The sequence below is a fragment of the Mercenaria mercenaria genome, chromosome 12 (genome assembly GCF_021730395.1).
Source record: "Mercenaria mercenaria strain notata chromosome 12, MADL_Memer_1, whole genome shotgun sequence".
Classification (NCBI taxonomy): domain Eukaryota; kingdom Metazoa; phylum Mollusca; class Bivalvia; order Venerida; family Veneridae; genus Mercenaria; species Mercenaria mercenaria.
Window position 1 is genome coordinate 63788015 of NC_069372.1, and position 15417 is coordinate 63803431.

A 15417-nucleotide genomic window follows, 5' to 3' on the forward strand; every position below is an offset into this window, starting at 1 on the left:
CTTCAAAAACGCCGTAACTGTTGCGGAGGTATGAGCGGGGGCATTGTCATGTAGAAGACGGACATGTTTAAAACCAGTGGCAGGGCGTCGTTTCTGATAATACTTTTTCAGTTTCTTCAGTACTACGTCTTTGTAGTACTTTCCGGTGATGTTTTTGCCCTTTTTCACCGGCACTTTTATTGCGACTCCTTCACCAGAGAAGATTGCATACAAAACCTTCTTTGCACTCAAAGAACGTTTGGCAATTATTGGGCGTTTGCTGTGTTTAGTGGCCCAGATCTTATTGCTAACCTTTCTGACGGGCTCAAAATAATGGACCCAGGTTTCATCACCTGTGACGACATTGGCAAACTGCTTTTTGTCATATTTTGGAAACATTTGAAGCAGCTTTTTGGACACTTTAACCCGTTGCCTCTTTTGCTCATCAGTCAACAGATATGGCACCCATCTAGCAGAAATTTTTCTGACTTTCAAATGCTTCTTCAAAATAAGGTGAACCATTGATAGTGATATGCCTACCTTTCGTGCAATATCACGAACTGTAAATCTGGCATCTCCTTCAATGATTTCCTTTATTTTGGAAACGATTTCTTTACGAGATGCAGATTTTGGCCTACCTGATTTCGGTGCATTTTTGATGGACTCTACACCAGACTCAAATTTCTTTTTCCACCGCCGAACTGTGTCATAAGACACACAAGAAGGTCCATAAGCAGTAGAAAGTTCAGTCATCAGCTGCTTCAAAGAACAACCAAGTTTTGAGCGAGCTTTGATGTAAGCCCGTATTTCATCTTTCTTGTCGACGCTTCTACCAACCATTTTTACTACAGTGGTCAATGATTGCGTGTATTCAAATGGCAAATTTTATGTCTTACACTTAGTCTAACATGTACATTTATACACCGTCGTGTAGGTATTGAATAACCCTATACAGGTAGGTATTGGTTTTTATCGTGTCCCACGTGGATATCGAGCTAGAGGACAATAAGCAATTCATATCGAACACTCCTCGTACGTTTCGTTTGTAAAACACAACTGTAAGGCAAAAGCATTAATTTTACCTGGACTATGTCAATCATTAGGGAAAAAATAATGTAAATACTTCAATGCATTTATGCTTTTGTTATTTAATCTATTAAGTATAAAACACTTTTTTGTAGACTTCAGACAAATATCAAAATATTGCTGGAAAACTTTTTGATATGCACTTCAAACCAGTGTTGTTTAATACATCTACATTTGTGTCGCACCTCTTACTAGTTCGATAATTCTAACTATTTTGTGCTCACCAAAAAATGTATTAACTGCTGTAATTGTGACATTTTATACTTCTATTTTACAAAGAACTGTAGACTTATATCATTACTGTAACAATGAAAACAGTCTTGACTAATCAGTTGTTAAAGATTGTACATAAATAATCATTTCATACATCAGAATGTATCAACACATTATCATTAACCCCTTTAAATGAATGTGACAAAGATAAATGTATATACTAATTATAGGATCAGATAAAATATAGAGGTACGTTTGCGTAGTTTTGAGATATTTGCCCATCATGAAAGAGATTTAGGACTGATAACTTGAGTTTAGGCATTTTGCTGTTATAAAATGATGATGGAATTATTATGGAGTCCAAATGGTAAAGGCGTTTAAGCGGCAAGGGAAAATTGGGTCTGTTTTCTTAACGAAATGTGTAATGTATTCTATGGACATTTATATATACAAATTCATTGGTGATGGATTCCCTCGAAAGAATAGTTGTTATGTTAAGAAAATGAATGCTGGACTCGAATTCCCCAACTTCTTGGAGATGACCAGGTCAATGAATTAACCTAAGGTACTGAAAGTCATCGGAAATGTGTACTTACGGACATCGACCTATATAGCTTCAGCTAAAATATGCAAAAACAAGTAAACGGCTATGAGACATTTTAATCTGCATAGTTTCTGTCGAGCCTCATGTTATGACAATATATATATATCCGCTTTGGATTAATCATTTGTACGCGACACGGGACGGGCAATTATGGCCAGTTTTTGTTTCAAACCTTGATGATCTTTTGATAAAGGTGTATCGTCATTCTTCTTTTTTTTTGTTGCAATTCACGGAAAATCGGATTTAAGTCAGTGTCTTTTAAAAATGAAAATTCTTTCGAGCTTATAACCAAACACATGTCGTCTATTATGATTAATTTTGCAGAAAATATCTTGAAATTCTCACGTTGTACCGCTTTTCGCCTGTGTACAGAAATAGAAGACTGGTGATAACCCACTGGAAATGTTTATTTATCGACCTCAATCATTTAGAGTTCTGCATTAAAATATTAATTTCCTGATGCAATCCAACACGTGTAAATGAAATAAATTTTGTGCATTTTCATATAAAGCTTGAAATATGGACCATAGCTTATTTCATGCACATAATGCACAAAGGACGACATTTTGCAGGACGCTCATATTTGAAATTAGAATTTTGACAAAAATACTATCTGTTTTTTAAAGTTTTAGAGCGTATACGGCAAACGACATGTCAAATTTTTAGCTAAACTGTATACGAGTATTGTAAATCATACATTCGGTTTTGCCAAACTGTTTTTTTTTCTAAGTGAGTTTGACATTACGCTGTTTCTGAATGCTAATGCCATATTTGTCATGATTATGATATATCAAAATCAATTCTGTAATTCTGTATATAATGCTTGTTAACTGCTCTACCGTAAATCTGTACCTGTTTATTGGAATTAAGTTTATTGTTTTATTGTAATAAGTATTTCATACATTTCAAACTTATTTTGTAGATGGGTAAACGTAAGTATAAGTCACTGAAACCTAACAGGAACTGTGCAATTTCATGGAAAGAATAAATATTTTGTTAAAGCATCACATATTCAACCTAGCAAACTTCTTAAGAAAATTTTATGTATGAGGGTATGACGTAAACATAGACAGGAATAGATCATTTGCGGTTTGTGTAGGATGCGTTTAAAGAACATAGCTCTCCCTTTTGGATTTTAATCTTAGCTTATTACTTATTACTATTAACGACCATCTCAGAATAAACTCATTTTGTCAGTGATATGCATTCATTATATTTACCCCACTTCTACCGGTACACTGTACGCTTCCTTCTGATGTTTTATGTCCCGATTTTTTTTGGAGGGGTGTGTGGGGGGCGGGGGGGGGGGGGGGGGTGCGGAGTGGTGCGTTGGGTTGAGAATTGGGGACGCATATAACGTAGGTCCCGAAATCTTGTGTGTTTAAATCCTCTCTGTTTGTTTTTTTTTTCAAATTTCACAGATGTGCTGATTGCTATAAAGGAAGGAACTGTTGCTGTTAGAACTTGATAAATGTGTGTGTTCAACTCCATAATCACTGTTGAACTGAAAGTTTCACAAAGGAAGGACCTTTGTGTGAAGATGACCATTTAAATCGGACAATTTTTCTGTAGCTATTTTTTCTAGAATTATGGCTCTGTCTTAATTTCACAAAATAGAACCTAGTGAAGAAATTAGGTGTGTTCAACTCTTCATACATAAAGGATGGTCTGTGACAATTTAGATCTGCGTTATGGTCCTTTGTTATTTCGCTATATAGGGTATCGTGAAGAAATTGTGTGTGTTTGATTCCTCATACTCTTTTAGGGGATGGGTTAAATTTACATCGGTGAAGAATTTTGATATTGAATTACCCACTATGAGGGAGCATCCACGTCCTACGGACACTATTCCAGTTATTCCATACAAATATATCAAGCAATACATAAACATTACATCATCTTATTCCCATACATAAATACATATCCGCCCGGTTAGCTCAGTAGGTAGAGCATTGGTCTATGGATCGCGGGGTCGTGATCGAATCCTCGGGCGGGGCGTATGTTCTCTTGACTATTTGATAAACGACATTGTGTCACAAATCATTAGTCCTCCACCTCTGTTTCTCGTGGGGACGTTGGCAGTTACTTGCAGAGAACAGGTTTGTACTGGTACAGAATCCAGGAACACTGGTTAGGTTAACTGCCCGCCGTTACATAACTTAAATATTGTAACAGTTCTGAATAAATCATTTAAAATTACAATATTTGAGTTACATGATAAGTCGCAAGTTAATGAAGAGTGAAACACTTGCGTAACTGCAATGAATATTCTTCCTTGTTTTGTTTTTATTAGTTTTCCCCTTTTCGGAAGTAATGTCCTGTAAATATAATGCATTAAATTGATAAAGTGTCTGTGTTTGAGCATTTTTGACATTGTTATCTATTTTCCCTTATTTCACAAGCACAATCTGGTACCATGAATAATAGCTATGAGTGTAATTATTTCAGCGTCTTTTACATGTTTGCCTTATCTATGCTTTTTTTCCAGAACTGACCTATTTGGTCAGTGGCATACATGCATTATGTTTAACCAGTTTTAGCGCTATACAAAAGTACCTTTGTATTGTTTTTGTATTGTATTCTATAATTATACTGGAACCTCCTGGTTCATGGGTTGCCACAGAGATTTTAAATCAAATGATTATCACATTATCCAGTTCAAATACATTAAACATTTAAGAATATCAGCATTACGATATTCTATTTTCGTACATATTGGAACCTTAAGGACGGGAGGAGTGTAGTGTAGTCGTCTCTCTTATTACGTTCCGGAATGGCACCAGAGTTGACTTTTGATGAGGATCACTTTATTATGACTTCTAAGATTTATATTATAATAAAAGGTGAAAAGCTGAACTTTGTTTGTTGTCATTTATATCCCTGAGCTATATAAATGATAAACACAAGATTTGGTGGTGTAACGCCTTTTTACACAAGATTAAGACTGATAAGAACACAACACAGAATATTTCAAATCAAGAGAATTTTAATATATGAACACTTTTAATGTTTATTAAATAATAACCAATAGCTTCGAATTCAAAGACTTTTAATAAATCGTACTATCGTCCCTTGGTAGATGGTGTCCAAATACATTTGTCTTCATGTACTCCGTTTCGCGGAAAGGGTACCTTTTTGTTTAAATACATACAGTTACGCAAACGGTTACGGTTGCGCATAAATTTACGTAGATTCCGTGTATTACCATGTAATACGAAATGGTTGCGCCGTAACTAGAAATGTAACAGTTGCGCTGTAACTGGAATGTAACAGTTGCGCCTATAATAAATCCATGATGGGCGTTAAACTTTGACATTGTATACCTTGGTTACGGAATTTCAATTGCGGACTAGACTATTACTGTATAAACCACCCTAGTGGAACGTTTAAGTTTAACCTATTGGTTGCGCTATTTTGAACCAGAACCGCCAAATGAAGTTTCTAACCTCTATTTATAGGATTTTGTCGTGTATGAATTCCGCTCCTCAACTAGATGATTTTTCTATTGGTTTCTAGTGGTGGAGAGTTCCTGGAATTGGTTGCGGAAAGCGTTATTTGCCCCGAATTCATACACTTCAAAACTACAGTTAACTCAACGGCGTAACTCAAATTAAAAGTTAACTACTACATTGTTAAGAAAACCGATTACAGATCTGTTATTGGCAACAAAATCTATGTCGAAATACCTTTTTGTCATTTGGTAATCTTTCCGTTCAGAATTGTCGTTTGGGCACTATATTCGTAAACAAAGTTTTATAGACTTTGGGAAAATGCGTAAACACACACAAATTCTCGAGGATGTCGGAGGCCACTACCGGTTTACATAAATTAAGTAAGGTTTATTCATTACAGTTGACTAAATATTGTGTCTGAATTCACTTTCTGATATGAGTTACGAATGATTTGTCACACATTTTCGCGATCTGTCAAAAGTGCGTTCCAAATTTCAAATTACAGTTTTATTGGTTGTAGGTCATTATTAATGATGATAAACAGATTGTGTATTGTTGTTTTGTATATTTCTCATGTTTAATGCATTCTGAAGTTGATTTGTCACTGAATATTACTTTTACCATTTTGGTCAATAACCCAACTTTATCAAGGCACCCATTTCCTAACAATATATATTCAGTTCTTAACAAATCTTTTCAATTTACAATATTTGAATTACATGTTTAGTCCTGTTATATTAAACAGTGTAATAATTTACATATTTCCGCATGTTTGGTTTATTTACATAATCTTTAGGGCTGCTATCATTTGAATTAAGTGCAAGTGGTGATAAGCCGTAATTCATCTGAGATTGAAACACTTGAGTGAGAGACATAAAGTTTTGTGCACTGAATGTTCTTCCTTGTCTTGTTCAGATTATCTTAACACTTGGATTGAATGTCCTGTAAATTCAAGTGATAAAGTGTCTGTGTTTGAACATGTTTGAACGATGGTTTTGATATAATAACCTGACATGAGATATTTTTCGATGAATAATTTCGTCCTCCGCTGATTTTAAGTCAAAACATTTCCCTTTTTATTTATTTCTTTCTTCCATCAAAATGAATGTTAATCTATGACTAAACCATTTTTGCGAAGCGTCTTTTTTTTTGCAGGATGAACAAGTAAAATTTCGCGATTACAGCCAATTTTTTCTTTTGTATTTCCAAATCAATAGCAAATTACAATTTGAGCACTATATGGATATCCCTGTATTCTATGACGATGCCTGTTTGTTTGCTTGATTTAGTAGGACAGTTCAAATTTTCATCTTGTTTGTGTTTGGATCCGGGTAACCGCGAAATTGTTGTTGTTTGTTGTCATATTTCTGTCTGCAATTCCGACAGTTTAAAGGCTTTTGGAATTATTCTACATTTTCGAAAGTCAGATTTGATTCATGTAATATGTTTCATCGCATAAATATTTTTCTATTAGTCAATGCTTTTCGTAAAACGCTGAGGATTTCCGCCGCTCTCATATTTCGTTTGCAACATTAACGGCATTCAAATTTGTTTTACATATCAAAATTATATTTTATGACAGCGGCCTTGTGTGTAGCCAACATTTTGAACGAGAACAACAACAAATAAAGTGCAAATTGGAAACACATTGGAACAGGATTTTTTACTAGGCAACGTCTGCAGAAATTTCTGTAACTGCAGTTCTGCAAAATAATACGTTTTCGAGCGCATCGGTCAATATGTAAATTAGGTAAAATTGTAAACTCCAACTGCGTTCATAAAATAGAATAACCCCTTTTCGGCACTGTTTCTGTATGGTTCTGGTATTGTCTATGAGATGGAATATGTATTTTTATATTTCTCCATTTTTGCTCTTACATTTTGAACCCTTGACTATTTTTGAAAAACAGATTTTATAGATATGCCGTAGGATTCGATAAAATCCATAAAGCTACCGACAGTATTTTTCTGATGAGTTATATTTTCTTTCCTAAAACGATACAATTCCTGTAAATCATCACAAGTAATAAACACTATTTTGTCTTTAAATTAATGCATTTATAATTAGAGATAATGGTAGCTTCTTTGATTGTAAGAAAACCCTTCGATCTTAATATAGACTACACTTTTTGGAAACACATCCGGATCTATGCATACATTTTCCAGATTACTAAATATTACTATAAAAGTTTTCATTTATTTGCTCCACTTTTCCAGTCAGGACAAAATATTGAATTTCGGCATGAAAACTGAGGCATGGAATCCTAACTATTATAAAATTGAGGTACATAGGTATCAATTTTTTTTATTAGAAAGCAATATCGGAATGATGCATCATGAATTTGTAGGTATCAGCTCTATAAAATTAGTTTTATAAATCCATTCATTTATTTGTCTTAAAGATAATTTCAATAAGATCATATTAATTTGGTGAAGGAATGATAAAATATGAACACCTTTTTACGCTACGTAACACCGACTGTCAAACCAGAACTCTGTTTTCATAATTCCAGCGGAATTCTGTTATTTACAAATCTTGAGTTGACTCTAAAGTAAATATTGCTTCCAATTACGGATATACATGTTACAGCCTCCGCACGCCTCTTAAATAATTTCAATACTACAAACAAACAAGAGGACCATGATGGTCCTGAATCGCTCACCTGTCTCCACATGACCCAGTTTTGAACTGAGTATTACGTTTTTTTTCTGTTATTTGACATAGTGACCTGGTTTTTGAGCTCATATGACCCAGTTTTGAACTTGACCTGGATATCATCAAGATAAAAATTCTGACAAATTTTCATGAAGATCCACTGAAAAATATGGCCTCTAGAGAGGTCACAAGGTTTTTTTTTATTATTTGATCTAATGACCTAGTTTTTGAAGGCACGTGACCCGGTTTTGAACTTGACCTAGATATCATCAAGGTAAACATTCTCACCAATTTTCATGAAGATCTCTTGAAAAATATGACCTCTAGAGAGGTCACAAGGTTTTTCTATTTTTAGACCTAGTTTTTGACCGCACGTGGCCCAGTTTCGAAACTTACCTAGATATCATCAAGATGAACATTCAGACCAATTTTCATGAAGATCCATTGAAAAATATGGCCTCTAGAGAGGTCAAAAAGTTTTTCTATTTTTAGACCTACTGACCTAGTTTTTGACTGCAGTTGACCCAGTTTCTAACTTGCCCTAGATATCATGAAGATGAATATTCATACCAACTTTCATACAGATCCCATTAAAAATATGACCTCTAGAGAGGTCACAAGGTTTTTATATTATTTGACCTACTGACCTACTTTTTGATGGCATGTAATCCAGTTTCGAACTTATACTAGATATCATCAAGGTAAACATTCTGACCAATTTTCATGAAGATCCATTCAAAAGTATGGTCTGTAGAGAGGTCACAAGGTTTTTCTATTTTTAAACATACTGACCTAGTTTTTGACCGCAGTTGACTCAGTTTCAAACTTAACCTAGATATCATCAAGATAAACAAGCAGACCAACTTTCATACAGATCCCATGAAAAAAGGCCTCTAGAGAGGTCACAAGGTTTATTATTATTTGACCTGCTGACCTAGTTTTTGAAGGCACGTGACCCAGTTTTAAACTTGACCTAGATATCATCAAGGTAAACATTCTGACCAATTGTCATGAAGATCCATTGAAAAGTATGGCCTCTAGAGAGATCACAAGGTTTTTCTATTTTTAGACCTACTGACCTAGTTTTGGACCGCACATGAATCAGTTTCAAACTTGACCTAGATATGATCAAGATGAACATTCTGACCAATTTTCATAAAGATCCCATGAAATATGTGACCTCTAGAGTGGTCACAAGCAAAAGTTTACGGACGCACGCACGGACGACGGACGCTGCGCGATCACAAAAGCTCACCTTGTCACTTGGTGACATGTGAGCTAAAAACAGTAGAAGCATGTCTAATAATTGCGCTTCTTTCCAAAAATCTATTTTACATGTAACTGACCCAATTTTTATTCTCTTTCAGATTATGAGTTCCGAAGCAAAGGATCTGAGTTCAGTTTCAGAGTTGATCTCAAAAGATTTACAGCTTGCCCCATATGACGCATGGAGTACAGTATTAAGTAAAACAAAAACCAAAATAGAAGACATAATTTTGTCATGTAAACTTTATAACATGGTCATAGAAGAGGTACATCAAGCCGGAAGTATTGCAGCGTGTACAGGAGTTGAGGCAAGTGACTCAGATATGATGTTTCAGGTGAGGGAAATAGAAATTCTTCAGTCCAGGAATGTCTGTGGAAATGTGAGGAAAGGCATTATTTATTTTGTATCTGATTCAAGTAGATGTCTGAAAACTTGCTTAGCACGTTTGTTACTATGCATTGAACGTAGAAATTTGCCTCACTACTTCGTTAGAAAAGCAAACCTTTGCAGGCATCGTTTCTTGTCGCCTCATGAGCAAATAGTCGAAATAGAAAAATTACGAAATGTAACAGACAAGGTAGTTATTTCGACAATTAAAGCAGGTCTACATCAGCGATCAAAAATATATAAACTATGGAAAGATAGTGGTAAAACACTACCAATGTTTCTATCAGGAGTCAAATTTGGTGTCGTTACTAATTCGGCGAAAGACTGTATTGCATCGTGCAGAGTTTGGAATAATGAGAAGATTCACTTCAAATTTCATCTCAGATCAAGCTATTGGTGTACCACTCCTGTTTTTGCATGGAAAACATCTTGATGTTGATGAAGAAGCTGCGACAAGAGCAAGACATTACCTGCACATCCGAAGATGTTTAGAACCCTACAAAACGCTGCACAGTCAGATGACGAGAGGAAAAGAAGTCACATTCAAGAGATTGCTTTAAATGAAATTAAAAAAGGCTCAAAATTGGATATTTTGTCTGGACCACTGTATCTTGCCACATACTATATGAGCATTTATGATATCCCAAAATGCATCGCTGTTATTGAAGAGTGTTTAGCCAATCTGCCAAGTAAAATGTTTTACGTCGGGTATTGCTCTTCAAACTAGTTCATGAAATTCGAGTATGGGAAATTATTAAAGAGAACTGGGTTTGATATTCCACCCAACGAGATAAATGCGTTAGAAACAACATTTGATATGCAATTTGCAAAAGATGATTATGCAGTAGTACCAGCATCTGTAGTATTTGCATGCGCACTTCTTCCACAGTACGGAGAACAGTATGTGGCCATTCATCCCTTTGTCTATGCTTATCATCTTTTACATTTTGCCAAAGTATTATGGGAGGGACCAAGTTTGTCGACAAAGGAAATTCTTGATTACTTAGAGGATCTTGTGATGGAGTTTTGCGACACACTGCACGTTTTCAATTCTCTCAACGTCATTGGCTTTTCACATGAAAACATGGAAAACTGTGCAATAAAAATTTACAGTAACATATATTTGGCCAGGACAAGTTGTTTGATGTTTAAAAATGTTATGGAATAAATGTTGCAGCATTGTTGTATTGAGTTGAGTTTAGACCACATTTTGTTTTATCGGGGTCGCACAGTTATTTAGTAATGTATCTGAAACTATACTGAAAAATTGACAGAATATGTTTGCAGATGAAGTTATGTAAGAACACTAATTCAGGGAGGCCTAAATTGTACTAAGTCAATAAAGGCACAAATGTTGCCTGTCTATTTATTCACACTTTATCATTGATATTCGTCAAACTCGAGACATGGTACTCGTCAATTTTGCTCTTCGACAGAAGATCGTTAGAATTAGTCCATTTCATAATTCTCTCATTTACTATACTTGTATAAGCTTGATATATAGTCGAGCTTATGTAGTACCACGGTATGACAATGGATTTCTGGGATCTTTAGAACAGGAATTTTGTGTTGGCCCAACAAGTCTTCTGGGCCACGTAGTTTAAATGTTTCTAGTTTGGAAACAAGTATTATAATTATAAGTTATATATTACTGAAATAGATGCATCATTTTAATTACCTCTGTGGGTATTATATCAGCCCAAAAAGCTCCACTAGCTGTTTCAACTAACTTAACTATTTCGGCAATGCTAATAATTTTGCCCAACTCACCATTTACAATAGTGGCATCGGAAGCACTTCTTTCTGACCTATTGTAACTATCTACATTAAAAACCTACAAAACTCATGTTACTATATATTAAAAACATCTTTGAAGTTGTTTAATGTATTACTATTATCTAGAAAAAAAACTATATTAGCGAGGCATTAATGAGGTCCATCTTTTTCCACAATATACTGTGGTCAGTTTCTAAGTGTAATAACAAATCATTCTGTAGCTTATACCAAAGTGCTCTTTAACATCTTTGTACCTCTCTGTCGAACCTAATACATACATATGTATATTACATCAAGCTTTTCTTTGACCTGTTTGTGCATTTAAAAAACAAAGACAAATATCAAACAGGGAATGCTACGTACCAAAAACGCAGCCTCCCAAAAACGAAACCCACAGCACGCAGACGCGTACACCACAAACACACATACACGCGCACACACACAAAACCAACACATTAGGACAAAACGAACAAACAAAGGAACACAGTGGGGCACCGCCTTGGAACGGTCAGTGGCAAAAACACCACTGGGGAGCTTAAACCGGCTTATGGTGCGCACCCAACCTCACTCTTACCCCAACCATGTTCCAAAGACACGGGACCGTGTAAATAAAAGTAATCCCCTCCAGGTGAATCTCTAACACACGGTATGGAAACAAAAAGGCATGGCATGTAAAACACAAAAATGCTCGTGTATAAATATATAAAAAGCAAACCTTTAGAACCATTTTAAGCCATTATCTCTCAGCAACAAACATACAATGAATTTAATGAGATTGCTATTTCTTCATTCATTTGGGTTTGTTTCAGTTTTCTTACCAAAATACAATTAGATGGTTTTATATGGTAACTTATAATGTTTCTTCTGAGAATTCCACACAAGCAACTATAAAATGTGTCAATGTCCGACTGCATCCGCAATCCCTGTTCTAGTTTGTTAATCAGACTATGAATCTGGTAAATTCCTCCAGATAGAATTTATTAAAAGTAATGGGTGACCATTGGTTAGAGCTTGGAAAATTACAGAAATTATCATATCAGATAAAACCAGTAATTTTAAAGATACTGCACGTTTTCATGACTAATTCTACAATAGTCAGCAACAGCACACCATTTTGTAGAAACATATGTGTAACTATAATGTATGTAGTTGCGACCCTTAATATATCTATAAGAAAGTGAATAAAATGATTTCCATTAATATTTGATCAACAACTTGTTATCTTTACTTGGAAAAAATCAACATTCTCTCAACAACGGGAATTAAAATTTTCACATATGATAATCAAACCTTAATTCTGATACTGCAATAGATTATCAAAAAGATATTTACATCTGTGCTGCTTGAAGAATTTTCCGAAGCCAGATAACAAATACATGGATAAAACACTGCATCTTCAAATTGTTTAAGCTAAGAATGCCGTCATCACTGCCATCTAAAACAGTTACATTAAACATTTAAAAAAATCTCATCTTTTATTAAAAATCCGACAAACTAAAAGCAAATTAAAATTGGTATTAAAGTATGCGAAATAAAAACTGAAGCAAGCTTGGACAACTTTAATTCGTTCAGAATTTTTTTCTAAAATTTTTACTTTTGTACATATGATTCTACGCATCTAAAAAAGTTAATTAAGTTACGTAAAATTTAAAGTCAACATGGAAATATTCTTTAATCTTAATTTTACCAGGAAAATTCTGTTAAGTTAGTTCTGCACGTTGGGATCGAATTTTTTATACAATATAGAATTTTAACAAACCCCGATTTTTTCAAAACTTCAGAATATACTTGGAAAATTCAGCAAAAACTCAAAGAAACTTTTCACAGTTATAATCAAACGTATGGCCCGTAATGTGCTGAAATAATATATATATTTATTTGACCATGATTAAAGTGATCTGCGCATTGCACGCTTATTTCAAACCACATTTTTGAATTATTTAACGTGTCAGATGTTTTGATATAATATTCGAACTTAAAAATGATAGTAGCAGTGCATTTGTGGTAAATTTACTCAACGTTGTCATTAATTCAAAGATTCTTTTTTTCGTACGCCGAAACCAGGATTTATTCTACGTTTTCCGGATAAATAAGGTAACGTCATCACTTTATCAAACGTACAAACTACCTTAAATAATTTATAATTTCCTACCCGATTAAACATTATAGATATTACTTATTACTTTATCATGCTTATATTTTGCAAAACATGAACGTAAACACAACCATATTTAGCATTTTCTTACTTATAAAAGGATATCTCTGTTTTCTCATTGCATTTGCTTTCCATTAGACATATACCGGCTTTTTGTGGTTTCTAACTGCATGTTATCATAATGAATGTTTTTCCAAGGACACATCGCAATGTGAGTAGACAGTTATCGAACCAGGGGCCTTGACCTTCACAAGAAAACGTCATGCTTTCTCGACCAATGTTTGTTTTCATGGATTTTTTAAAATAAATATCGCACCGACACAATCATAGGCCATTTGGCGACTTTCCAGTTTTGATGGTGGAGGAAGCCCCCAGGTGCTCCCACGTGAATTATTCTATTCGCGGAGGGATGGGGATACCTGGGAAGAACCACAATAAGAAACAAATAACTGCATGCTGTCATTGCTGATTTATTCTTGTACTGTTATGAACGGGATTGCATGCTTAGTTTATCCACTGAAACGCAATTTGAAATTATTGAAGCTTTTAATGAAACATCAAGGTATTTTGATGATATTTTAAATATGGACAACCAATATTTTTCAGAAATGATGAAATATATTTACCCAAAAGAGTTACAACTTAACAAGGCTAATACTTCAGATTTAGAAGCGTCATTTTTGGATTTAAAATGTTTTACTTTATCTATTATTTTTGCACTAATGTTAGAGCCTTTCTCAGCGGGGATTTTATTTACATTGTGTTGTCTTACTTGTTGTAAATAGGGTAAGTGCGAGGTTGGCATGCCCTAAACGCGTTTAAACCCCCAGGTTCCTTAATATAGGTTACTGACCGTTCCAAGGCGGTGTCCGTATTTTCAACTGGTTTCTTGTCTGTCTTGTATTGTCTGTTGCGTATGTTTTCTTGTTTGTTGTAAGTGTTTTTCCCTCCTCCTCACTCCCCCTGTTGCCCACTCCTTTCCCCTTGCAATTACGCTACTTTTTGCTCCCCCCTTCCCCTTTATGTAAGTTTTCGTGGTTCCCCTTTGTTTTTGCTGCCGGAATCCTAAGATGGTAAACGATCTGTTTTTTTTCCTATTTGTGTGTGTGCGCGTTTGTATGCTTGTGAGTCTAAACCGGTGCCCTACTGTTTTCTTATGTGTTGCATGTTCATTTTTCTATGTTACTTAATTGGGTGTGGCTGTGTGTTTATCTTTGGTACATGAGTGTTTGCGCGATTGTGGTTTACGTTGTAGGATGACTGTTATTAAGGAAAGTGGCTTTCCCTCTGCTTATGCGTCCTTATTCAACTTACCATTTCCTTCCCCTCCTATATTTAGCATAAATTATCTTTTGTCTTGACAGACATTCTGCCTCTATTTTGATACTGTTAGACGAAAACATAGTGTCCGAAAAGTGGTAATTTCTCAATGACAACGGTTAATTTCTGTTGTCGAACTGAATTTTATACTCTCAACATGCCAATCAGTCAGATTTGCTAAAAAAAGCATTTTCAACCAAACTCGAATATGTACACATATCTATCACATTTCTTTACCCAAGTATATTTATTAAAATTTACAAAGAGTTTTTTTTATCATTCTTCATTTATAATTTTCGCATTCAAGTGTATTTTGTACCAGTGAATAATAAAAATCAGATTTCCATTGTTTTGAAACACTGGAGTTATCAATTTAATTTCATTTACCTATTCCAGTTTTTCAAATTAGGTTTCATTTTTTTCTGTCAACACATATTATAGAACAATACTATTTTACCGAAAGAACAATGTCAAGATTTTCACCTCATGCTTTTCAATTAAACAAGGCAGTCTGAAAGACAG